This window comes from Alligator mississippiensis, chromosome 10 (genome assembly GCF_030867095.1).
Source record: "Alligator mississippiensis isolate rAllMis1 chromosome 10, rAllMis1, whole genome shotgun sequence".
Lineage (NCBI taxonomy): Eukaryota > Metazoa > Chordata > Crocodylia > Alligatoridae > Alligator > Alligator mississippiensis.
In genome coordinates, this window is record NC_081833.1 from 69,112,086 (window position 1) to 69,139,578 (window position 27,493).

Sequence of the window (27,493 nt, forward strand, 5' to 3'; positions counted from 1 at the left end):
TATGGGAATGAAGTAGATACCTCCTGCAAGCAATAAGGTATTTAAATTGTTTTTTTCCTAAGTCAGCTAAGCATTTGCCAGCCCTCACCTCACTCTGCTTTGCTCCTATCCAGTGTCCTGTAGAGTTCCCTATAGAGTTAGAGCCTTTATGAACATCTAGGGAATGGGATTTTTTATAAGCTACTCTCTGTGCCAGTGCCACTTTGGATGCAGGCTAGATTTCTGTTTTTACCAGCAGCTGAGGTTTGAGTGCTGCTACCTGTGTAGATCCTGGCAATGTGATGCTGACTGAGTCCTGAAGTGTGTGAAAAGGACTGAGAGGCTGTCATCTTTCTTACATTTTGGAGAAAGCAGGTGACAAACATAAAATATACTTAACACTTGGAAGGCTGAGAAATCTCTGAAAGAAGATGAGAGGGGAATGTGTTTGTGTGCATGGGTACTACACTGGAGGAGTGTAATGTTATGCAGGAACTTGATTTTTATATTTTTGTAACAGCATTGAATGGGGAAAAATGCCTATGGACTTACAATCGAATAGTTGCCATTTCAAAGCTATTCACAATAGTCCATATACTATTTATAGTAGTTTAGACTGTTTAGGATGTGTATTTGTGCTTTAAATGTTTGCTCACTAATAAATTAGGTGATCCTTTACTTTTTTCCAAAGTTGACTGGGGTCGGACCCAACGAGTACTAGCTGATGGGAGTGAATTAACGTGGTGCAAGGTGACCAGTGGAGTCCTTCAGGGCTCAGTTCTCTGGCCAGTACTCTTCAACATCCTCATTAATCATCTGGATTCGGGCGTCAGATGCGGACTGGAAAAGTTTGAGGACGACACTAAACTATGGGGGAAGGCGGCCACACAAAAAGACAGGCTGGGGATACAGGCCAACCTGGACACCCTTGCAAGGTGGGTGGACCAAAACCTGATGGCATTTAACATAGAGAAGTGCAGGGTGCTCCACCTGGGGAGGAACAAGCAGCATCATCCTTATAGGCTCGGCAGTGCTACGCTTGCTAGCACCACGACCGAAAGAGTCTTGGGGGTCTTGATTGACCACAACATGAACATGGGCCACCAATGCAATGCCGTGGCTGGCAAAGCTAACCACCAAACTCTGGCCTGCATCCATCAATGCATCTCTAGCAAAATCAGGGACGTCATCCTACCACTTTACTCGACCTTGGTTAGGCCACAGCTGGAGCAGTTTTGGGCCCCCCAGTTCAGGAGGGACAGGGATAGGCTTGAGAGTGTCCAGAGGAGAGCCACCCATATGATCAAAGGCCAAGAGAACAAACCTTATGAGGAGAGGCTGAGAGACATGGGACTCTTTGGCCTGTAGAAGCACAGGCTCGGGGGAGACTTGGCAGCAGCCATAAGTATATAAGGGGGGTGCACCAGGATCTGGGAGAACAGTTGCTTACCAGGGCTCCCCAAGGGATCACAAGGTCCAAAGGCCATGAACTCCTGGAAGGCCAATTTAGATTGAACATAAGGAAAAACTTCTTCACAGCCCAAGTGTGCAGGTCTGGAACAGACTCTCCCCGGAGGTGGTGCAAGCATTTACTCTGTACTCATTCAAAAGGCATTTGGATATTTATCTTGCTGGGATCATTTGATCCCTGCAGACTTCCTGCTTGTGGCGATGGGCTGGACTCAATGATCTCATGAGGTCCTTTCCAGCCCCTAATGTCTATGAAATCTATGAAACTAGGTACAACTGCTTGTCCAGGTTTCTTAATATCTTCTGAAAAAAGAAAGCACTGACTTGTGCTTCAACAAGGAGTTAAGCTGAGGTGCAGAAAGAAGGATTTTGCCTCTACGTATTCCTTAATTCTTGAAGCCATTGCACTTGCATCTCACAGGAATAATAGTTGGCTGTTAAGTACCATGTGCCGTAAGTAAGAAATCCACCAGAGTGCATATTGGGCTCCTGAACTGGTCTCTAAAGGCACACGGTTGGGATCTGGATGTTGATGGGGACTGGAACATTTGTGGGCTCTCAGACAGAGAGATGAACATGTAGGGTGCACGTTCAAAAGGGACGTTACGTGGGAGCTCTATTAAGTGACCGGGGTGTTTCTGAACTATCTGTCCTTAGGGCTTCATTCTCCATTCTGTCACACTGGTTTTACACAGCTATCCATTGATTTGAGCTCAGTGATTCTGGCATGAAATCAGTGTCTCAGTGTGGGTAATCAGGACCTTGACCTTTTCCCTGCTTATCTAAACTACTGACACTTCCCAACCAATAGGATTCACTCATCACTCTTTCAATTCCAAGGTAGTTTACAGAAGTTACCTGAGAAAACATTTTTATGTTTTTACATTTAGAAATAAGAGTTTGACAACAGGATTAATCTATTTGAAGGGTGCTTGCTAGAATAAAACTGACTTTAGGCTACCAAATTCATCAACGCAAAGTAGAACTAAATTTTGTAGGTGGTGGATGGCTCATTTGTATCAAATTCCATACAGTGGCCAGATGTAAGGTGCTATCATGATGGTAAGAAGAATTGTTTTAAGAAACCATTTATTTGATGACAATGGAGGATCCCCAACTTCATAAATCAATTCCCAAATTGGAGGAAAAAATATTACCTTTTAAATGCCCCTAATTGTTATTCATTATTCTAGGCCCTCTAAACCTCACCAGAGTGGTTTATTGATGATGTAGTCTTCAAAGAACATTATTCAGCCAATGGAAAGGGAAAAAAAATAAAAGAGCACTGCGCCAGAATAATGAATCACGGTGGACAACATCAAGAAGTTTTAGTTTGTTTGCTTGAGGCTAATTTAACAAATAGAAGGATTTCCCCCCTCCTCCTGTCTGAATATAAGGTAGAAAGGAAACAAAATTATTTCAAGAAAAAAAAAGTCTGCACATTTCACGTTGGAGTATTACATTTCAGTCCCTCAGATTAACCCTCATAAAACCTAACTCTAGTAACTGCTGAGACTTAATATGAAATGTCAGATTCCTTTTGACCTGGGACTTCTACCAGATCAGACTTTGTGTGGCTCTTGCCGACCCCACATCCCAAAGGCCTAACATTCAAAAGGTAATATCTTGCCTCCACAGAAATGATTGGCTTCCACTAGAATTTATCCATTGACTCTAAATTGCAGTCATTCTGTCTTCACAATAGTGGGAGAGCTGTGTGCAAATGGCAACTCAATATTTTGAAGGACTTCAGCCTATGCTTAGCTTTTAAGTGTGCAAATATGTTTATAGCATGCAAAATTAGCCTATATGCTTCTGTGGAAATATATTGAGTGAAATCCTGATTCCACTGAATTCAACATCCATCCTCTTAGGTTCTTAAGTGCTGACCCTTTCCTGAAATAAAAGGAGAAGGTGAGTGCTAAGCAAACTTGAATCAAGAAGCTGTGCTAGACCTAGCAGCTGGAGTGGGAAAATGAACAATATTAAACGTGGGTAAAAAACACAAAAGGACTAGTCAGAAGAAAAAGCTTCCAGAAGGCATATGGTGGCAGAAAAGAGATGAGGGCAAGAAAGGTTGGGAAAAAAGATCTTGAAGGCCACTGGGAAAACATATACAATGTGGGTAGTCAAGCTTCTTTGGGCAGATGTGATATCTTTTATTTGATCAACCAAGTAGTTGGAAAAAAGTTCTTTACAAGCTTTCGGGCACAAATGCCCTTCTTCAGGCAGAGGGAGTCTCTGCTGTTCACAATGGAGGTAGTTATCTGTGTCCCTTCAATACCTAGTTATTCATTATATCTGGGGCTATACATGCCCAGAGGAGACTATGCCAAAATTTGGAATGGGCTTCCAAGGGAGGTGGTGCTCTCCCCTACCTTGGGGGTCTTTAAGAGAAGGTTGGATAGTCATCTGGCTGGGGTCATCTGACCCCAGCACTCATTCCCGTCTAGGCAGGGGGTCAGATTCGATGATCTGTTGAGGTCCCTTCCGACCCTAACATCTATGAATTTATGAACCCTGAAGAGTGTACAATCTAAATAGATGAGACAGACAAAGAATGGGAAAAAGGACCCACCGTATCTCCACTATATGGAACAGGAACCAAAATGTGGAGTGAATGACTAGCCCAAGATCACACAGCAAGACCATGGCAAAAACAAAATTAAACTTAGACCTTCTGGGCACATCTAGATGAGAGTAGTGCATGTGCAGTATGAGGCACCACAGACCACACGCACTGTACATGCAGGTGCTGCACATTAGCAATTTTGGGAGTGGGGGGGAGGTTGGCACACAGAGATCCCGGCGTCAAAAACACCTGTGCCTAGAAAAAGCTGCACAACCCAAAACTGGACCCTGGACAGCCGGAGATGCACTTTGGCTTTCAATCAGGTTCCAGGCTGCTGGATTACCACAGCTGCAGCCCCCAGAGGCCCCCAGGTAAGTCTGCTGGGGCCAGCCCAGGTGCTGGTCCCAGCTTCCCCTACCCCACCCGGGGCAATATGCTGGACAATGTTGTCCTGGTGACAGAAACCCATGCTGTTTCACCAAGTGTTTTCAGGTATGTGTGTGTATTAACACCCTAATCTGTGTGCTTGTAAATGGATCTGACTGAGTTTCATTTTCAGTTTCTTATTAGGACCTTCTGATTCCTCTACGTTACAGTGAGCATGGCAAACAGTTCAAGGATGGATGTAAGAGGAGAGTGAAATGCTTTTTTTTTTTCAAGAGGCAGTATAAAGGATTCGGGTTATCAATATAAGAAATACTTGGCTCTCACTTGCATGACTGCCCTATTTGGAATGCATTAATGCACAGCTGGGGTTAATTTTCACCTAAAAGTATTGCAAACTGATACACACACGCAAGCCAAAAGTTGACTCTATATGCTGTCCCAACACTATTAGTTAATATGTATCTGCACATTTTCTGCACTTTTACACCCACATTGTTTCCTTTAACACTTGCTAATTTCTCCATGTCCTTATTTATTAATTACGGTGGCTTTTCTTGCACAGAGATCAAAGAGCTGATTCGTCCCGTCTTTTCCATCTGTATTAAATCAGGAGTCACCCCAATATAGCCAATGAAACTACACCACTGTATAGCAAGGTAAAAATGGTGTGAGGTGTATGAAATGAAGTCCCAGGTCTATATCCAATATGCCTGGATACTTCATACATATACATGACATCATACATCAGACATTATTATTTATAAAGCATTTTGGGCATATGTGATAATGGATCTGTTCCAAAGTTTTTTCCATTGATTTCACTGAGTTTTTTTTGGCAAACATTCCAGCCATAAAGAACTGTCATTTCAAATGGGCCCGACAGCCATACGTAGCATAAAGTTTTGAGGGGAAGGACCTGAGAGGCCACCATTGCTGGAGGTTTAACTTGTGGAAGCATTTAAGAAACAAATATGGAGTTCTGGGGAAGAAAGAAAATTCTTAGTGCATGAGACATGGAAGGATGTTCCAAATATAGATGGTGGCCAAAAAGACAACACGCAGCCAAGAAGAAGAGACAAAATATCATTAGCAGATGGGATGGATAGCGATATGTAAAGTGAATGGGGGAACTGGAGGAAATGAGAGAACATATGTAGAGGGGAATGGGCTGGCATCTAGCTCTTTGGGACCTGGGAGTATACATGTTATTTAAGACAAAGGGATTCTGAGTTCATCTGTATGAGTCAGGAACGAGATGCTGGAAACTAGAAGAAACAAAGAAACCAAGAATTTAGGAAGGGGATGGTAACTATAATTAAAAGAAAGGGAAGAAGAGTGAAACTAAGCTACTTGCTGTCTCTCTCCCCTCTTTGGAGTTCAGGGTGCCTATGCATGTGCAGCGATTAATTGAATCTGCTGGAGCGTGGTAATTACCGTACTCCAGCAGACTCCAGTGTCACATGTATCAGCATCCCCACACTGAAAAGTGGCTGCGGGGGCGCTTTATCTAACGCTTATTCGGGGACTGTTGTTTTTTCTTTAGATCAAGACAACCGTGAGGGTGATCATATAAAGGCTCAGCTAGTTTCTTTAAAGTAAACCCCCGGCTTTGTGCATCTTAGAGCCAGTCTGGAGGCCAGGTAGCATAGCCACGAGAGGAGAAGAACAAAAGGATGCATTCCAGAGACTGGAGCGACTGACTGTGAAAGGGCTTTCCAAGCCTAGCACGGTGAAGCTAGGACAGTTTCTACACTACTGAAATGCAAGGAAAGGATCCCGTTAGCATCACATCCACGCTATCTCCGACTTCTTAGCCTGAGTGACCATGAACATTTACAGCTGGGTCATCTGGATGTGACCTCTGTCCCAAGTCTGGAGAGGGGCTCAAACACATGGCTCTGAAGCCATAGCAAAACCACTCTGCCACCACACCCAGTGTAGTGGCCAAAACTCGGAGTACAACCCTTCCTGGGACACGGAGATATCTGGAGTCAGGCTGTGATTTGTGGGCCAGTAACTTTGGTCAGCTTTGTCATGTCTCAGCCCTTTATTGCGCCTTCAAAAAGCGACGTTTTTAGCTTCACCAGGTACATTTTCACACAAACCGGGCTGAGATCATTGGACTTTTCTTGACATCAGCCATTTTAGAGCCACTGTTACACTAACAAAACCCGAAATTTACTGGGCCGGAAAAGTAACTGTAATGTCAGTTGGGTCTTTGGGCAATCCAGGTCATTTTCTTTTACTGGCATGATGGGGTTACGCTATTTCACACTAATTTGTCCAAGGGATTTTTGTGGAAGTGAATGCAGGAGCGGAGAAGGTGGGGGTGATGGTTCCCATTAATTGTCCTGTTTGTTCCTCTGCTTTCTGAGCAGCAATCTAAACAGAACTAATTCTGATGTTCCACTGTGCGTTGTCTGCCTCTAAGTGAGAACAAAACAAAAGCAGCATTAAAACTGAACTATGTGGTCATCCACACACCATACTGGTTTGGATGACTCTCTGTCTATGTGGCTTTTTGTATTAGGGCTTATATCAATGGCCTCCTTGTTGTCTGTTGAGCCCCCATGGGGTTACATGAGTACTATCTCAATTCAATAGCTTTTCTCTACGCCATTGTCTTTTAATATAGGTTTATAGTCCTCAAGGATATATGCTGCATTACAATTAGTCATAATGTCCAGCAGTTACTGAGGCTTATTTGCAACACAGAGTTTATTGCCCTTTGTAAGGCTGACAAAGAGATCCTTGTTGAGAGCTGTATACAAAAGGCAAACACAATGTATGAATTTCTCAATAATACAAAGGATGAAAATAATAGTGGGTGAGTAGCTGGTTATGTGCGGGACCAAATAGCTGAGTCTCCTCTTGCTGCTGCCCCCTTTGCTTCATGCCTAGATTTCTTAAATTAATTTATCTGACCTAATTTTAAAGGAATATCAATCAGAAAAGGGAAAAAAAAAATAGCAGGCAAGTGACTGCATTTCATCCTGTCTTCATCTCTGCATTTTTGTTGTACAGTAGCGGAAAAGAAATGAACTGGAAGGAATTATGCTCCATGTTTTATATCCTATGCTGGAGGTCCTTGTCATTTCTCAAGTTCAAAACCACACTCCACGTCCTCTCTCCTTTGCTTAACACAATTTGACTTTAAATAAAAAGAAAAAAGAACTTGCAAGAGCATCAGTTGTAACAGAAGCTCTGACATGACAAAATAAAGTTCACTTCTGTAATAAAAAGCATTCTCCATTTCAACAGAGACTCGGGCTATTCTGCTCCATAAAGAATGCTCTGTTAACGCCACTTTTACACATACATCACCCAGCTCACACGCTGCCAGAGGGATTTCACAGGCACAAGAGGAAACAACCTAGCACAGGCTAACAGGATCCTCCAGTAAGAGATCAGAATTACCCTAGGAAGTCCAAGTGTCACGGCACATTTTGCTGCAGCACCTTGCACAGAAGAGTTGCTGACTTAACTCTTGAGATCTCATCCTGCTCCTTCTACACCTCCTTGCATTTGCTTTGAATTAAATTTCAGAATAAGACAAGCAGGATTTGGGCCTTTGCTCCTTTCCAGATTGATATTATTCCAGCCTGCCATCTGGACCTCGAAGCTGAAAAGCAAAGTCTAATGTGTCTGAGAAAAGGAAACAATTAAATATCAGGGTCTGTACACTGTTTACCCACTGAAAATAGTAGCTCTGTTTAAAATGTTTGGACAAGATATTATGGTGAAATGGAAGAAGAGCTGGGAGGGAACCCAAGACAGAACAAACGCTGAATTTTGTCTCCAACCTTCAGCCTCACAGGTCCAGGATTTGGGGAAAGTTCACATCTGGATCCAAACTGCACAACTTGTGTGTGTTAACATGGCAGCCGAGGGACACACAATCCAAACACCTCAGAAATGCCAGAAATTCACTTTAAAACGCAAAGTTCACCACCCAGGCATGACTCCCACTGGACACACAGAATCTGCCATGATGGCCTTTACCGCCACGGGCTCCTGATTTCTGCAGAGAAAATAGGTGAATTAGCAATAAGCAGCCACTGTCCTATAGTAAAGGAGAAGAAGGCACCGACTCGCTGCCAGGGAACAAAGTTTAACTTCCTCTGCTCCCATCACCAGGACCTACTCTTTACTCCCAGAACTAGTTGTCAAGTCTGCAGTCGAACATGTGGATCGTGGATTAGCCCCCTTGGTCACCTGCAGACTCACCAGTGACTTCCTTCTTTACTGGACAACTGTCTTCCTCATATTAGGGGACTGCTGCTGATGATGAATAAGAGGAATCATCTGTGACCAGTGGATTTTCAAATGAAAAGCTGCAGGTTTTTAATCCAAGTCTACTTTGTGTATCTGCTGCCACAACATGGGAAGAGCTGGAGGACGGATTGGGCTTGGGTTGTGCCTCACCAATTTACTCTGAATAAATGTAGCTGAAATATCATCACCAGCTTGGATCCGGGTTTGGTTTTTTTAATTTCCTTTTCCTAAAGGCAAATGAAGCAGAGCTGTACATTGCACCTCTGGCATCCAGGGAACTGGAAAATTTAACCCTTAAAAGGCTTAGCATCTTGAGGACAAGAACATCTGTAACAAACTGAGATCATCCATTTAAGTGCTAGCCCTTTTCCTCTTAGCAGCAGGAACCATCATCCTCATTCATCCAACAAGCAATCAAGACCCCATCCCAGCATTTCACCCCACTTTTCCACTGCATTGGAGTGACTTCACTTCTGTGAATCGGCCTAGTCATCAGCCTCCCATGAGCCAACTGCAACTCCCTGCAATAGCTGTCATGCCCCGGCCAGGTTCCCATAGCTCAATTCTCACCTGTCTGCCAAGACTGTGTCTGCTGAGGGCATGTAGCCCCTTGTATAGAAACAATAAGCTTGTTGCAGTCTGCTTGTCTCTCTCTGGCATTTCTTTCCTTGATGACAAGGAATTGGCATGCCTCATCTGTTGGAAAAAGTACTCTAGAAAAAAGGTGGAGCAAGAAGAGGGCCTTGCCCTGTATGAGGGAGGCAGGTGACTGATGACTGGCTCTTGCTCAGTTCCTACCCCATTATTCAGTAATAAAACTGATCTTTTATGGAATTGCATTGTCCAGTGCTCTGGTTTAGGGGCCTCCTGGCATATTTTTTGGAGTGCAGTTCTTCTATTTAGCACCCTATCCAGGGAGTTGGGATGCATAGTTTAGATGCTCAGGATGTCAACCCCGAGACCCTCCTGTACCTTAAATATGCAATCTCCTAGCTTTGTGGGTCTCTGAACCTTAACTGTTCAGATAATGAAAGCAACTAATACCCGCACAACCTTTGCATAAGATTCTGAAACACCGTTGAAGTTGACTTAGCAGCATGAGATGCAGATCTGGGCAAAAAATAATAAACCCTGCATGCCTTTCCCTGCCTCAGGTTCCTTAGTCAGAATCCTCAGGGTGCCCAGGGTGGCTCTTATGGACTCCATACTAAAGTACAAACAGATCCTAGATGTGAATATCTTTGCTTATTTGGGGGTCAAGTTAGTCTGACAAGTTTACTGCCCTTTTGTACTAAAGTAAAATGTTGCTCTGGTGGAAAAAAAATATATATATTTTCAGTGTATCCACCCTGATAAATGACAGGGACTCATCAGGTCAGGATATACTCTTTCCATGTATTGCAGGCAAGGGTAACTTTTGCTGTTGTTGTTGAGTTCAACCCTTGAGGGCTGAAAGCATTCTCTTAGCACTTTAGTAGCAACATCATCTATTAGCTTTTTAGCCCAGGAAAAATTTCACAGGGAATTGTAAATTGTAGCTCCCTGCAAGCGCTGTGCTATAGGACCCTTGGTCTGAAAATTCTTAACAAATTGCTTACTACTTGGACATTCATCACCTAGTTTGAGATGAGATGCAGAACCGCGCGTGGTTTTTTTCACATGCCAGCCGTCTGCATTTTAAATTCATCCCGAGGAAAAGGAGCTGGCAATAAGCAATGAGATGCATGTATTTTCCTGAATGGGGTGGTCTATGAGCAGAAGATTATGATCTATTTTCTTCTGCAGCAGGTATTAGGAGTAGAAATGCTCCTATGTCAGCATCAATTTAGGGTGGTTTGTTGAAGAGTATCAATTTAGGCAAAGGTTTTACATTAGCATCTGTTACAAGAGTTACTTTAAAAAAAATAACGATGTATACACGCATAAATTATTATGTAAACTGCCTATGCATAATAATATTATAGATTCATAGATGCTAGGGTTAGAAGGGACCTCAACAGATCATCGAGTCCGACCCCCTGCTCTGGGCAGGAAAGAGTGCTGGGGTCAGATGGCCCCAGCCAGATGCCTATCCTATTAATACCATTACTACTAATAAAGATTTTTTATTTAAGACTACCAAATGTGTTCATGCTGAAGACATAGCTGGCCTTAATAAATACTCATCATTACATAAAAATAAAGAGAAAAAGAAGTTTAAAATATATAGTCACAAGAGGATTTACTAGTAGATTTCTAGATGATTTGTTATATGCGAGCATAAGTCTGAAGGGCTCTAATTTAGTTTAATGGCACTGAAAGATGTTCGGTTAACTCTGACCTCCTGCACAATGGTATAAATCTGATCTAACTCAGCTGAAGACCCTGGAGATTGTCCTGGTGCAAAGTTAGTCTGTGGCCAGAAAGAGATCCATTTCCCACAAATATGCCACTGAGGAATATTGCTGCCTGGTGAAAGCCTTGATGGCCGTGCAGGGGCCTAGCGCATGAACTTTGTGTGGGTGAGTTTTGTAGAAGTGGGCTGGAAGGCTTCCCAGAGCTGTCAGACCACCCCCGCCCCAAAACCCCAGCAGCTTCTGGGTAGTCTTTACCACAGGCTTAAGGCAGTAGGTTACCTGACACTTCACTTCCATGCAAAGGCTTTGACTCACAGATCTGCATCCTTCGTGAACTCATTACATACAAGGACCTTTTCTGCCTGGCCTCCTTGTAGCTGCAGTGAAACGGACACTATTTAGCTGCCCTTTTGGCATTTTATGCCTTCATTAAAGAGAGTAGAAGGGGGTATGAATTTTTCTCTAGGAGATTAAAATAATAATGGCCTATTACTGGCAGCAACAGAAGAAAACACAGGTACGAACAGCAGTGCAAAATGTTACACAATGCCGCTCTCATTATTGGTTGCAGTTTCAAACTCTCTGCTGTGTAATTCCTTTCCTTGCCAACACTTTGAGTCTTCCCAGCTCCAGTTACAATGCATTTTTCCAGTTCTTTTCACTTTTTACCCTGATGCTTTGGACATAACCTTTCATTCGCAAGCTCATTAGATAGTCGCGGCTTCCTTTTTTCAACACTGTCTCTGCTCCAAGGTGTTTTCAATATGGAAACCCACAGGAACCGAGAGAGAGAATGAGAGAGAAGTATTTGTTTGGGTGGAGGCACTCAAGTGAACAGGCAGTCAGAAGCACCTTCTTGGCATATCTATATGTGCCATTAACATGCAACAATAAACTGCGGCGCTTGTTCCTCTTTATTTTATTGCTCCTGGGTGCACAGTATACACATGCACTTGGACTGCACTGCTCTGAGCCCGGCTGGAGCAGCCCTGGCTGGCATGGGGTTCAGAGGGCCAGCCTGCCAGCCCAGGGCTGCTCCAGCTGGGCTCAATGTGCTCTGGAGGTGCTCATTGGGGCACGAGGGTGCTTCAGTACAGGGCTAGCTGGCAACGTGAAAAAACAGGGTGAGCTGGGTGAGCGGCTGCACATGAAAAAACTTTGCAGCAGGGTACGACAAGTATTCCAGGGGAGGGTAACTTGTATTCACATGTATTCCAGGGAAATACCCTACACTGCTGCAGAGTTTGCTAGTTTTGTGCACCTTTATAGGAGTACGTGTGGAGACACTGAGATGTTTACTGCACAGTTAATTAGTCAACTGCACAGTAAATGTCTCGTGTAGATGTGCCCCCTCAAAGTTAAACTAAGCTTATTTTCAACCAACAGACAAACCCCCCTTGTTGCAAAAATCCCTGGCAGGCTTATACCTGCAATATGGAATAGTATACATAGGAATATGAGCAAGTGGATTTGTCTTTCCCCATTCACATAAATACTTCTATATGCAGCTACATTTTCACTGACTACCTGTCTTGTATGCAGACCAGCCCAGCCTCTGGCTTCTTTACTTTCATTCCATCCAAGAAGAGCACACACCAACTGCTGAAACTTCCTTAGCCTGACCAAGGGTTTTTGAACCCGAAAGCTTGGTTAAAAATTGTTCTTCAACTATTTAAAGTCGGTCTAATAAAAGATATCAGATTCACCCAAAAACCTTGTCTACCTATGTCCTTAGACCAACATGGCTACAACCTACACCCCTATATGCAACTGTAAGTTTCCTGCAGACAAAACCATTTCCAAGACAAGTTTAAGGCAGAATGATCATATTCTTTGCTATTTTGTCCCCAAAGTGGGCTGGATCGAGAGATGGTATAGATCAGTGCAACTCCCACTGACTGAGATGAATATAGATGACCTTTAAACCTGTTACTTGTTACAGGGAAATCCCTTTTCGTCATATATTTCTCTCCCGTGAAACAGACTAAAGTTGATGTCAGCCAAAGCGTAGAATTATCTATCGCAGGAAAAGTAGCATGTGGGGACTATAAGCATGTGGGTTTAGGAGGAAGGAAATATGTTCTATGCTTTGAATAGGGGAATATTGCCTGGGTTCTTATTCCTCTTGCTGCTTATTGATGTATACAATAAATGAGAGGCACATCCCTATTCTCCAGCTGTTTCTTCATTTTCTCCTACAATGCTAGGTTCCTGTTTGCTCTGTTCACAAGTCCTTTCAAGTTACCTCCCTGGATTAAGTCCTGAGCTCCTTAAATTAATATCCTCCCTAATAATCCCCAAGAAAGCTGCCGTACTGGTGAGCTATATGTTCCCTATATGTTAACTTTTAATATTCAAACTTGGAATAACCCAACGCGATGCCATTGAAGTTAACCGAGCCACACCAGCTTAACCCGAGTCTAATCTTAGCCCTCATTTTCCATTGTCATGACCGTGTCTCTGAAATGTGTGCTTGTTTTGTTCTGGAAATCCATGTGTACCTGCTTATGAAAGAGCCTCGCAGACAGAGCTTACTGGTTGGGCGGTTACGCGTTACTCTTGATCAGTGCAACTGGCTTTGCATCTGTTGAAACAAGTCAGTCATCTGTTACAGCAAATCTCTCTAGCAGCCTTATTTTGTAGCTGTCTTCAGATGCATTTGATGTGCCTTTCTCACTGTATTTAAATACTGTGGACAAGAAAACACCAATGTCAGTAGGGCCAGGACAACCCCTCCAAGCAGCTCTGCCGGCAGCAGAGTACTCTGGGCACCGGCTTTGGAAAGCTGGAAACCCTGAGATTTTCTTGCTCATTGACCCGAAACCCTTCTTGCCTTTTGAGGAAAAACAAAGGACATCAAGGATACATCTCTACAGCCTCTGACCATGCTCTGGAGCCCTGCTGTGAAATATATTCCATCCACATCCAGGTGCTAAATGCTGAAAAAAAGCTGCTGTACTGTACATTTAAATTGTACATTAGTGCCTTTTTGGTGCACACCCAAAATGCGACCAGTGCCACTCTCAAGCTCAGATGTTTTAATCAGCACTTGTATGTCGGCTGCTATCTTGTTTCCTGTCTGGCATTTGTTGTGTAGAGTGGGAGCAAGCAAGCTGGCTGTGTTTCTACAGCACAGTGCCCTAGCATGGGCTGAGGTGGGTAGAGACACTCCCAAAGGGCCCAGTCTTGTTCCCAGTGAAGAGAAGGGACATTTTCCCTTGGCTTGATGGCAGGATCTAGCCTTATTCATTAGCGCCATGCGTCAGATCCAGGAATATCCTCTACACAAAGGAAAGAGAGTCAAAAGGGCCCCCCTCAAATGTCCCTAAAACCTAAAGGCCTCTAAAAGCAAGAGAAATGGAGGAGGATGTCTTAATCTGCTGTATATTGAGTAAGCAAGCATTTCCGATATGAAGACAAGATCACAAAAACCTTGCACATTTATTCCTCGCTGAGATTTAGGATCCTAGCATTAAAATGAGCACACAGAGGGGAACAGTGGTGCTGCTTCTGGGGTTTAAACACATGTTAACTAGTGTTTATTTCTGATTTGTGGAGCAGAAACTAAAATTCCCACATCAAGGAGCAGATCCTTTGTTAATATTAGTTGTCATAGCCCTACTTCAACTTCAGTGGCGTTCTGACAGTTTATGCTACTGACATATTCAAGTGGATACTTGTCCTGATAGTACCAGAAACCTATTGCTTACTTTTCCTTGAGCCTGGAAACAATAGAGTCCAATCTGGAAGAGTCCTGACAGCCTCATTTCTTGGCCCCTAGCTTATTTCATTTCCCTTTTTTAATTTACAGCATTTAAATGTATGAAGAAGAATGTAATGCTTATCAATAGGGCTGGTTTCATGACCATCAAGGTAGCAGGAAGTCGTCGTTTAGTTCCCATAGGAAGGCGTCCTGTTCGAGGCACAGGGTGGGAGGTATGTCCTGTTGCTGCAGGTGTTTACATCTCCGCTGTCTCCTGAAATGGTTCACCTTTAGTGGTCATAACTCTTGAATTAATTATTTTTATTTTCCTGTGGTTCCCAGGCATGCTGTTTGCTGGATATTGTGCACAAAAGACTAGGACACACAATGAAAAATATAGAAAATTTCAAGGCTGGAGCCTTAAACTTTTCACTTAGCAAAGATAAGCATTTTATCTCAACTTCTTCTAGCATTGCTTTGATGAGACTTTTACTTTTTGTCTTGTTGTTCTTCAAGGAAAGGGTAAAAGAAAAAAAGGAGAGAGGAAAAAAAAACTCAAAAACAGATAAACATCTAGAGTTTCCACCAAAACACATGGTTCAACTTAAGGAAAAGTTAGACAGTAATCTCTTAAAAAAATATGTATTTAAGTTTTTCCCCTATATGGAGAAGGGAAAAAACTCAAAGAAATAGTCAGAGATATCAAGTGAGAAAGTAGAAAAATATTGAAATAATCATGGTTCAGTTCAGTTTTGGAGAGTGCCTCTGGCACGCAGAGCGGAAAGTGAGAGCCCTAGCCCCACACACTCGGTTCAATACACAAACTCCTATTCATGGAGAGAGCCTTAAATACCCATAAATGCATTGTCCTTGGGGGGGAGTTCAAAGGGAGACACTTTCAAAGAAAGGCTTTCTTTCTTGTTTCTTCAGCTTTTAATTTAGAAAAAGATGTTGGAGTGACTCAGTCTGTGTCTCTGTCTTTCGAGTCTTTAAAGCAGATGAGCAGGTAGATGCCACCTCCACGTTAGCAGGTAAACCCAGACTGGAGTCACCAAATGAAATCTTGGGCTACCGTGCACTAATAGCTCAACCTTGTGATTCAGAAGCATCTAATAAAATAGGTTTTTATAGAAATGGTTTCAGAAGCATCTAATCAATGGGTTTTATAGACATAGGTTTTATAGACATGCTGTGTGCAGAACAGAAGCAACACAGCTTCAAGGGGTACCTTTCTGTAGCCTTCTTGGTTCTTACTTTTCCTTTGCTATATATCATAACAGGGAGGATGGGGAGGCCTCTTTCTAAAGCAATAGGCTTGATATCAGTTTAGATCCTGGCCGAACTCAAGTATTGGGTACATCTTTGATTAGGACTGTTAGATTACCAGGATCTGCAAAGGATCCTGTCTGGACAAGAGTGTGGGACTGGAATATAGTCTGATCTACTGAAGCCAGTAACTCCCCACTGAGCTTTGATTTAGGCCAGGAGAAGACTAACTTTGGTGTGTGCATGTTGATTGTAGCTCCCCGACGTTATGTCTAACTTAACACTGGAATTTGCACAAATTTATCTATCCCTATTTCCTACAGAGAAGCTGCAAGGGATCATCATCCAACTCCTATGTAGGAAAGCTCAAAATGGCCTTTTTGTGCAGTTTAGGAACAGACAGTACATAACTAATTGAGTTTCTGGTGCCCAGATGTGAGATATGGACTTCCTTTTCAAGCTGAAAATGTGAAGGCTGAAACCAGTTACTTTGAACCAATGTTCTTTTGGTTAGACGCATTCTAAAACACCTCCCTTTCCACTATAACCTTCATCGGAGGATCTCAGACGGGGTTACAATGAATCAGCTACCAAATGTGTAGATAATCTGGACCACACAGTAGTTTTAGGCATTTCTATAGAATACCTCATTGTAAGAACTGATAAGCCTCATTGTAACAATTTACAAACCTTAATGAATAAATTCCACGAAGAAGTGACATGCTGTTATTTCCTTTTTACGGATGGAGGAGATGAGGTGCAAAGATGTTCAAAACTTGCCACAGATACGCAGGAAGTTCGTGTTAGTTCTGGTGTCTCGGCTGTCTGGCTGCCAGGCTTGTGCGTTAAATGTAAAATGGATGAGGATACTTTTTTGATTAAGACAGAACCAGCAAATGGAATAGGTTGAGTAGTTAGCAGATAATGGAGATGACTTATTGTACGTGGAAAAACGAGCGACATCCATCCCCCTTTTAAAGGAACAGGGTCTATTTTGATAGGGTGCAGTTTTCTTTTCAGGGTGTCAAACACTTTCCTAAACAATGTTTAGGTATGAAGCAATGTGAGTGTGCCATATCATCGGAGAACTAAGTTGCTACAACCTAATTCAATAATTGCATTTGGAAGGTCAAAGCCTGAAACAGGCAACCTGGACTGTCCAGCCACGTGATTGTTAAGAACTAGCCAGGCACCTGCCTATTACCCTGTATATGATCTTAACCTTTTCTCCTCTCTTTTTCTTCTCCTTACACTTTAAATCTAGGTCGGGTTGCACTCAATTGCAGTTTTGACTGGAGCGTGCGCGAAACGCTGAACCTTGCAAATTTTAGGTGTTATTAGCTGGGTTGCGGTGATGTTTAACCAGATTAATATAGTCAAGCCATGGCAATGTGAAACTTCAGGTGAAAATTATGCCATTCTGGGTGGGCTGATTTGAGAAGATCAAAACAAAAACATGTCTGGGAGTCTGAAACCACAGAGACCTGCCTGACAGTGCCTGTGCTGTTGTGTTTTTGCCATGTATCCTATGGTTCTGCACGGCTGTAAACTTGTCAGAAGTCCTCTTTCCCCTCATCTGATAGCTACCTCATCAAGTGTGAATCATGAAACCGCACAAACTGTAACAATGCTGTCCTCCTACTGACTTCTCGGAACATAAACAATAATAACATAAATACAACTTACCAAAGACTTAAGTAAAGCACTTAAAGGAAATCTATATTTTCATATAAACCGTGGCTGGTTACTGATGTGGTATGATATTTCTGCTTAACTGGATAGCTGGAAATTCTCTCACTAGAGAAACGAAGCCTATTCCTTGTGCGCTGCAAATGCAAGTCAAAGACGCTACATTTTATTTATCTCTCGACTTTAGTGCTCCCTTACACCCTCTTGTATCTTGATATCGAGCAGTAAGATAGTAGACATTACAGACTAGAATATGATGCATGCTTGATCAGGTCACGAATGAGAATAAAGTATCAGCACTTCTCGTGATGCATATTGCAGAGAAAAGCTAGTTCGGAGCAAACCCGGTGGTGCCAGGCAGAGAAGAGTCCAGATGAGATCTCATTTGCAGCTCACTTCACAGGCCTCTCCTTTCATGCAGTCATCATCAGCTTGAGATGATACTGGATATTAACCTTAGATGATACAGGGTATCCTCAGATGAAACTCACTACCAAGTCACGCAAGGCTCATATTTCTAGCTGCTGATTGTAAACCACAAATATTTGCAGCTTTTGTTATCTGAAACATAGTAGGAAGCAGGCATGGAAAACTCAGACATGAAAATCAATGATGAAACCACCTTAGAACTCTTAAGATCAGAAAAAAAACAGAGTTAAGTCTGGAACATTGTCCTTAAAATACCCCGTTTGTGCCTAGCCCTTGCACAGAACAAGACATTCCCTTTACATGCCACAGACAATGTACTATGTGATCTGCGCACTGCAATGTTTCAGCTGTTTTTCCATTAATAGTCAGTATAAGTAACCCTTTCCCTGTGTTTAAATGCCATATGTTTTAACTCTTTTGTTCTTGTAATTGAGAGAGAAAAAGTGAGAGGCATAGATGGAAATGGATCAGAGAGAGAAAGACACCTTTGGAAAATGTGCATAGTTCATCCAAGTGAGAGGATGATCTTTTGATTTAATACCTGATTGCAGCTCAAGGAATCTGGGTTCCTTTCCCATCTCTGTCTCAGCCTTTCATTGTGATTTTGGACAAGTCATTTCAGCCCACCACATTTCAGTCCTCCATGTATAAAGTGGGGATAATACTGCTTCCTTCCCCCCACCTTTTGTCTATGTAGATTCAGGGCAAGGGCTCTTACTGAATATTTGCACAGTGCCTACCGCAGTGCACCTGTAATCTCACCAGCCAGGAGTCTAAGTACGGCTGTAACACAAATGATCATTTCATCATTACAGCACACAGAGGTATTAGCTTCTAAAAACAGGGAACAAGGCAATGTAAAACCTTTGGCTTTCAGACAGTAACTTTGGGGGATCACGCATTGCCATATGGATTTAGTCATTAATTTGCTAAATAATTAGAAAAAATTACCACTATTCTACTGATCATCACCCTTGCTAGCATGGGCAAGTAAGGTTTGTTTCTGAGTAGGTATTTCATTTGGCTCAAGCCAGACAGGTAGATAAGACAACTAGACAGGATGCACATGAGATTCAGAGTTAACGTTAAAACACACTTGACACACTCGAGACCTTAGGTATCTGAATGATCTGCACTAAATAAAAGAAGTTTCCTGAATGGGAAGTTCAAAGTATCACCAGATATGTTAGATCAGGCTTCTGAAGATAATCTGTGCTGCTAACTGATAAGGAAGGGTTAACTCTACATTGGTGTTGAACTGATGATATCTCTGTGTCTCCAAGTTATGCCGTGACTAAGGTTGACACAGATATCAACCGCAAGTCTAACATTTGTAGCGAGAACTAAGACAACTGTTTTATATAGGATTTTTTTTAATATAGTCAGAGTGAATTCTAAGAAAAAAAATATCTCTATGATCTACAGAGATCATATTAAGAGCTGATTGGAATTGCTTGTTCAATTTAGAATAAAGTATAGTCAGGAAGAAAACACTTAACAATGATACGTTCTAACAATTACTGATGCAAGAGAAACTGAAAATTAACTAGCTTGGAGAGATCTATGAACTGCTGGGACTGCACATTTATTAAGCATGGTATGAAGTGTGAGACCTGCTACTAGGAGTGATACGAGTGGAAACAAGACAGCAAGAACCACGCTAGGTGGTAAGTGATTGCAATATCAGGCATCCTGTTTCTTCAAGGGGCTGACAATGAGTTATGGGCGGCTTTATGCTCTAAAGTGCCTTCCTACTGAAATCACCAGTGATGCATATTGCAGAGAAAATAATTAGAAAAAATTACCACTATTCTACTGATCATCACCCTCGCTAGCATGGGCAAGCAAGGCCAACCATTGTTGACGGCTATAGTTGTTGAAAATAACATCAAAGCTCGAAGTGGAAAATCAACCATGGAGGCCTATAGGCTTAATCCTGCTTCCCATTGATGTGAGGCTGTAAGGGCTAAATCCAAGGTGGACTTACTTTTAATATTGCTGTGATGCCCATGCCCTAGTTTGGTACTATTAAGCAAATCAGACCATACTATAAATAATATCCCTGAATCATGCCATCTGATGTACCCTCATTGTATAACCAGGCTTCATGCTAGGATAGCTCTGCAGCATAGAGAGAAAACATAAGCATATAGACAGAAGAAAGTCTGCTGAAATTATCATGTAGAGATGATTGAAACTGCAAACAGGCTAATGAAATATAACTAGGAAGTGCTCCAAAAATTGTGACGCTAAAGCCAGGTGTGCTTGTTTGCAGGACCTGACCTACGATAGCACAGCTTACTTTAAGTTGTGTGATTGCTGATCAGGTACCTGCTTCTGCAGACATTCGCCAGTCAAGAATGCAATCTAAGTCGGGGGGGGGGGGGGGGGGACGGTGGGCAGCAGCAGGGGGGACTAGCAGGTCTGTGGTGGGGGATGTCCATCCTAGGGCGGGATGGTCAAGGGACTAAAAATACCCCACACAGGGTGGCAGGGTGGGTAGGACCTAACCCTAGTTAGGTTGATTTAACTGTAATGCCTGCACGTAGCCAAGGTGGGCCTGGCTATATGGCTCATACTAACTTAATATAATTACCGTGAGCAATCTCAGGCTTCCTACCACTGACTGGTCATTCACTGTTGTAATTTCAAACGCTCTTTCATCTAACTTATCAAATATAGGTCTAATTAACATAGGCAACCCTAGGCCTTCCAATGTTTCTAGCAGTAGACCTCTGGGTTTTCTTGGTTTGATGATATCACTGTGGGCAAGTCTCTGTCTTCTGTACTCATGTCCTGCAAAAAGTGTTACATATGAAAGGTATTTTTACAAGAATGAGGGATTCTCTGTGAAAGGTAAGGCTGTGCTTACGTATAACATTCAGTAGCTTTTCATGTCAAGGTTTCAGCCAAAAGCACACTGTAAGGCATGACAATTTAACGTTGCTGATGCAATCTGAACTTGAACATTTCCTGCCATATTGTTATTTGAGCTGGGTAGCTTTAAAGTTGCTTTAATGTGTTTTTTTTTCTTTTTCCCTTTGTAGTTTATGAAGATGGATCATTTGAAAAGAATTAAAAGTTGCTGTCTCTGTCCATACAATGGCAAGCAGAATAGGCTCTACCGTACTGCGTCTTGGCTCTGCTTCTATTTCTGTATTTATTTATTTGAACCACTAAATTATCTAATTAGTGGCATATATAGTTGAAACATGAGATACGGTGAATATTTACTACACACTTGTTCAGGCATTTATCTAAATAGGTGGCATGCCAGGCCTATGTAATAAGGAATAATGATTCTTCGGAAGAGTTACAGGAAATTATAGAAAGGAAGGGGAAAAAAAAAAAACTTTTGCACAGTAGGTTGTAGCTTCCAAAAACATATATCAATTCTTCCAGAGATAGAGCAATTGCATAGTAATGACAAAAATTTTATTGTAACGAATAAATCAATACTTGCCCTACTGCAGTCTCAGATGCTACATTTATGGATCTTCCCATGTCTATTATATAAAACTGCTCCTGATAGAGTGCATTAAATGACAACTGCTAGGGGGAGAAAAAAAAAGGGACAGTACCAACTCTCTGCACACTGTGCTCTACCTGCTATTAATCACCATCTCATTGCATGGAGATCCATTTATATCACTGCAACAACAGAGCCGAGTGGTTTACAGTGATGGACTACATTGCACATTGGATGTTTGTTTTTACAATGGAGCTGTCATCTAGTGCTCAGCAAAGTGGAAATTCAGAGTAGTAACAATTAAAAGTGATACCAAAGTGTCAGCGAGTCTAGAAAACAATATTCCATAGAGATATATACAGAAAGATATAGAGAGTGTGGGGGTTTACCTTGCATTCCAGCGTCATATCCTCTCTATCATTATAAAAAGATACTAGGGGTATCCTCAATTTTCATTCCATTTCTTACACTATGCCCCTCATCTACTTAACCATGCTTCAGGAGTACATTAGGTGACCTGACTGCCTTCTGCCTTGATACGCTGTAGCTCAAATGAATTTATGGGCTGGTTGCAGAAATTACTTGGGGAGGTTCAATAGCCTGCATTATCCAGGAGGTCAGATGAATAGTATGGCCCCTTCTGTTCTTAACGTCTGTTTACTCTCATGTGCTGTCCTTTCTTCCTCTCCTGGAGATGGGAAAGGACACCAGAGTAAACTGCAAGCCCAAAAGGATGTAATGTTGGCAAGGAAAAGGGAGAGCCCAAGGCCCACTGACTAGATTGATTCGACTTCTGCACTGGCATGCAGTTGAATATGGTTTTCTGTCCAATTTGATTACACATTTCTTTTAAGGCCTGATCCTAAAAACAAATGTGCCAGCAAAGACTTAAGGGAATGGGAGGCAACAGGGAATCCCTTTAAGTCACTAGGACTCCCTGTATGTGCAGAGACTATTCCTAGTGTAACGGCTTGAAGGATTAAGGCTTTTCAAGCTTCTTCTCATGCCTCTCATCCTTTTTAACATGATCTCTAACAGAAAGATGCTACAAAGATGGCATTTCTTTTTCTTTATATATATTTTCTACAATTAATAATAATGCATTATTCATTTTTAAATACTCTTTCCTTTACCAGGCACTAGCTAAACCAAATAATCTCATTTCACTATTCTTCCCTTTTTTTCCTCTCCTGGGTTATTATCTCTTCATTGTATCAGAACTTCAGTTGTATCAGAAGTCTGATTAGGTAGGGATCCATGCATCTTCAGCAGTACTTGAGCAGTGGAATAATAAAAATAAATAGCATTGCCCTGCTACCAAGCCCCCTCTTCAACCCCCACCCCCTCCCAACCCACCAGGCTTTGTCTGGGTTAAATTTTAAAACACGCAAGTACAAAATGTTACCAATGAAAAACCTGGCTTGTGCATCCATGAGACACCTTTTTTTTTGCACAAAACTTTGAAAAATCTGATATGCTATCCTTGATCAGAGAGGCATGCAAAACAAAGTAGCCTGTGGGATTCAATGCCTAATTCCCAGTTCTTTTCACTTTAAGGTAATGTAATTTTATTTTTTGGCTGAAAAAATGTGTTCAACACATTCAGGGCCTGATCTGGAAAGCTGCTGAGCACTCCAGAGGATTGTTGCTCAGTGCTTTCCATCCCCCCTGTGTCCTACCGAAGTTTGAGCTTAGAACAATCGTTGTTTCTCAGCCGACAAGCTTTATCTGGACAATATCTGATTTAGTTTACATTTTTGGGCACTGCCTCATTCCTGGTGTATTTTCCACATTGTTGAAAAGAAGAAAACTTTGCACTGTACTTCAGGCTTCAGACGGACACATACCTTTCTTTGGTTTCGCATTAATTTATTCACCAGTATGCTAATTTCATTTGCCTACGGCTATTAGTGAATAACCTGGAGTTGGAATTTGGCATGGCTCTTAGGAATACTTGCAGTGATGAATGACCAAGTGGGCATATCTACATGGCTCCTTTTTCGTTTGCATTTTAATTCATTAACCAAATGAGGTCTTAAAACCACTTACCTGTTTCCTAGCCTTCTCACAGATTAGAATGCATTGCATAGTCATCCATCTGATGAAGGCAGCAAAGGAAGATTGCGTCTTCCATTGTTTTATAGGCAAGGTTTTGCCTACGCCTCTCATTACTTAAACTTAATTTTATTGCTTTAAGTTATTTTGTCTGGATGGTCATTTGCATTTCAGAGTGGACCTGTTTGCTCCACCAAAGTTTATTGTTAAGTGATTCAGACAGACTAGGAAGGACTGGACTAGACATCTTGTTGAACTTGTTCTGTTCCCGGTTAACAGGGCATGGTGGTTGTCCAATCGCCCTCTTAATGTCTTTGAAAGTACACCCCTAAATAGCAGTTATTTGTTCGGTTGCATTACAAATTGAGTGAAGAACTGTCAGATTAACAAGTTTATATCGATTCAGTTAAAACAAATAGAGTCCACGTTACAAACTATCACCACACATACACAGGACTACACTTAGTCACAGTTGGTGCTGGAAGCTGCTAAGTTCAGAAGTGAATTAGCATTTGATACTGATTCAGCTCTTAAGCAGATTTGAAATTCCTTCAAATGGAGCTCATAGACACGTGAAGGTTTCCTGTTGAGCACGGGGAAAAGGCATTAGTTGCGCAGGATTTCCTCTTTTTACAGCTCCGCTCTTCTCTTACACAGTAAAAAACACATGGGTATGCACACAGTCAAAACATATTGATATCATGGGCATTTTTTTTTGTCCTAAATGGTTCGCTGATTCCAGGGAAGGATATTTAGAACATATTTAGAATTTTCAAAAACGTTCAGTGTCGGCCTAATTCTGCGGCCATCAAAGTAATAGGGTCATGAAGTTTAAAACCTAAAGGGATCATTGGATCATTTAAACTGACCTCCTATATATCCCAGGCTCAGTAACTGTTTTTGACTGAAGCATAAATTGGGTTTCACTAATATATATTGACTTCAGGGGGAGCAAAGTAAAACCAATGTTCAGCATTTTTTTACAATCCCACCCTTAATGTCTTACTGACTGAGAAGGAAGCTCGTCGGCACATTAGTATCTCTGGCTATAACTGCTATTCTCTACAGTCTTTTGACAGTCTTCAGCGATGCTTCTTTTGGGACTGCTAGAGGAAGAGCATGCTTTTTCATAAAGTTTGGACACGCAGGACATAAGATAGGAAAGGATCTCCTGGGTCATCAAATCTGTCACACTGATATCTCAGGCAACTGCAACCCATAATCTGTTACAAAAACTAATCAAGAATTGCAATCCTCCTGCTAGCAAGCCTAATTTATTCATGGTCAGTTTATACTCATTTCTTGCGGTGCCAGTGTTGCCCTTGAACATCATTTTTTCCCTCATCTCAGGTGTTTATCCTCCTCATGTTAAGCTGAACAAAACAGTCTTGTGTTCTCCTCTCAGAGCCTGCCCCGGCCTATTTCAGTTTTAATTCATCTTTCTTGAATGTGGGCAATCAGAATTGTATTTCAGAGAAGGTCTCACCAAGATTAATTACTGTAAACCCCCCTGCTACCAGATATGCAAATTAATGAGCCATTTCTGTCAGAATTTTGGAATGAAGATTATCTGATCCCCCAACTAGGGAACATCAGATCTGGTCTTTGAGCCTAGCTTTCAACTCAAGAGTGATCATTTTAATTTCCATCCCCTTGTTTGCATTATGCATCCTGCCTTTGCCTCCATATTAAGCATCATCATCACCGGGCATGTCTACACGTGCCTGTATGGTGCCATTGTTACTGCACCATCATTTAGTACTTCTTTAGTACTGTGCCATGCCAGCGGTCTAAGCTTATTTTTAGCTGCTACGTCACCGCAGCAATGTGCTATAGTGAGGGAGCACATTGCTATGGCAACGTAGCTGTAGCATCACGGTTTGTGCCCACTGATGCTACGTTGCCATAGTGCATTGCTATGGCAATGTAGCATTTCATGTAGACACGTCTACTGAAAACCAAGGTAAAGTACTAATTAAGATTTGAGCCATAGCCTAGAACATCCTCATCACTGACTCCATCCTCATGGGACAGCAGTCCCACTTCTTGTTTTGTTCTCTTTGTATCCATATAGATGTAAAAGCCATTACAAAGTTTGATTTTTGGCAATTCTCACTTCATGGCTTTGCCCCACCTCCAAGAAATGGCTTTCTTCGCTGCTCTGTACTATTTTCTGTTTCTTGTAGAGTCTAATGATACTCCTAATATTGCTTTTTGAAATGGTTCTTCAACCAGGTAAGCCTAGAGCCTTTTCCCTACAAGTTTTTCCCTTTCCTTGGACCCATCAGTATTTGTCTTCCAAACATGGATTGTCATTTCACCATATTTTAATTTTCCCTACAATATTTCCATTCAAGAGCCTTCTCTTCCTGAATGCCTCTGACAGTCAAATATCCCAAATGCTTCCTTGTGGCACCCATCCTTGAGAGGCCTGTTAATCTTTAATAGCTTACTATACCTTCACTCCTCCTCTGCTACCTGCAAGAATTCTTCTGAAGATCACCTTCTGAGCATTCATTTCTTTCGACATTTTCTGTAGCCTCTTACCATCATCCCTATCTGATCTTCTAGACCTTAGAAATGCTCTTTCACGAGCTCTAGCTAGTGATACTTCATGCAGAAATACCACTTGCCATGCACTCCTTCTGGGCAAAGTGTATCCTACAGCTTCTACACCCTAGCATTGCTGTTATCCCTTCTGTTCTTTGTACTCCACCTCCAGTGCTGCCAAAATCAACTCTTCTTTCTTGTTCCACATCTTTGTAAAAACGAGGGTAACTTTCTATAAGCTACAACTTAGTATATAACCTAAATATCCAAACAAAATTCCACTGTTTATTGGTGTCTGTTTGCTGGTTGTTCTGGTCAATAGGAACCCAACGGAGCAGGACCTCAAAGTCTTTTCAATAACTCTGCCCCACCTTTCTCATTTAGGCTGTAGAAAGCCTCCGTTTTTAAAAGATGAATTGTAAAAATTGCCAGTGGCCTTCATCCACACCACGTGCTGCAGGGTGCACTCAAATGCATTACGTACTTCAGTGAAGCAAAAGATACGGGGATGGGATGGAGGAGAGACAGGTTTTTAACTCGGTAATTCTCTCTTAAGTATTTGTCGTTTGCAGTTGTTGCTGTTCCACAGCTGGGAGCACAGCCTTTTGAAGTAAATCAGATGAGATTTATGCTATCTGGAAAGGAGCAGTAGACAGTCAGTGCACCTATATTAGGTTAATGAATTCTTTTTATGGATTTATTTTTCTTAGGTCAAGACAACACCGAAAAGAATAGGAAAATAATAAAAGCCTTCAAACAAGTGATTTACTCTGGATCAGGGATGTGTTTACCTGCCCTACTTAGATGGGGGAAAAACAAGTAAGCTAAATGTGACTAGATATGAATATTTTCATCCTTTATTTCCATAAAGATTAGCTGCATATGGCCCCAAGAGTAAACAATGTGTATTGGCTCATAAGCTCTATTGGGAAAGAAGGCAGCATTAAAGCTGGATCTCTGCTTGCAGCTCCATTGCAATTCACACTACAACCAAGAGACCAGAAGGAACAAAAATGTTTATTGATTACTTCCCCTATAACTTTGAACAAACAATATTACAGCCAAGCTGGACACACTGATAATTTAACTCCCTTCATTTACAAGTGACATGGGGAGATAAGCAAAAAAGAATCAAACCAAAGAAGTGATTTGTTTGAAAGGAGTTCGGAGCCTGTAAAAAGTTAGTGTGCTTTGTTTGCTTCTAAACTATTTCCAGCAAAATTCAGCTATGTTTTAAAATTAAAGACTGAAAGCAACAAGCTATGATGGTGAGTAGTAACACAGGGGGACTCATGTTTCTAAAATTCACTGGT

At 41.9% G+C, this 27,493-nt stretch overlaps 1 long non-coding RNA gene across 9 annotated transcripts in view; it reads left to right on the forward strand.

Annotated features, from left to right (window-relative positions):
- The window catches only part of LOC109283355 (uncharacterized), a 105,725-nt gene extending 84,173 nt beyond the window's left edge, over positions 1–21,552 (forward strand). For 6 of the 9 annotated variants that reach the window (XR_002090494.2, XR_002090483.2, XR_002090481.2 and 3 more), the window contains 2 exons: positions 671–914; positions 4,581–13,188. This is a non-coding gene — a long non-coding RNA (uncharacterized LOC109283355). Of the gene's footprint in view, positions 1–670; positions 915–4,580; positions 13,189–21,153 lie in introns of those variants that run through there. The other 3 variants (XR_002090492.2, XR_002090496.2, XR_002090495.2) reach the window with 3 other exon arrangements.
- The last annotated feature ends 5,941 nt before the right edge of the window (positions 21,553–27,493 follow it).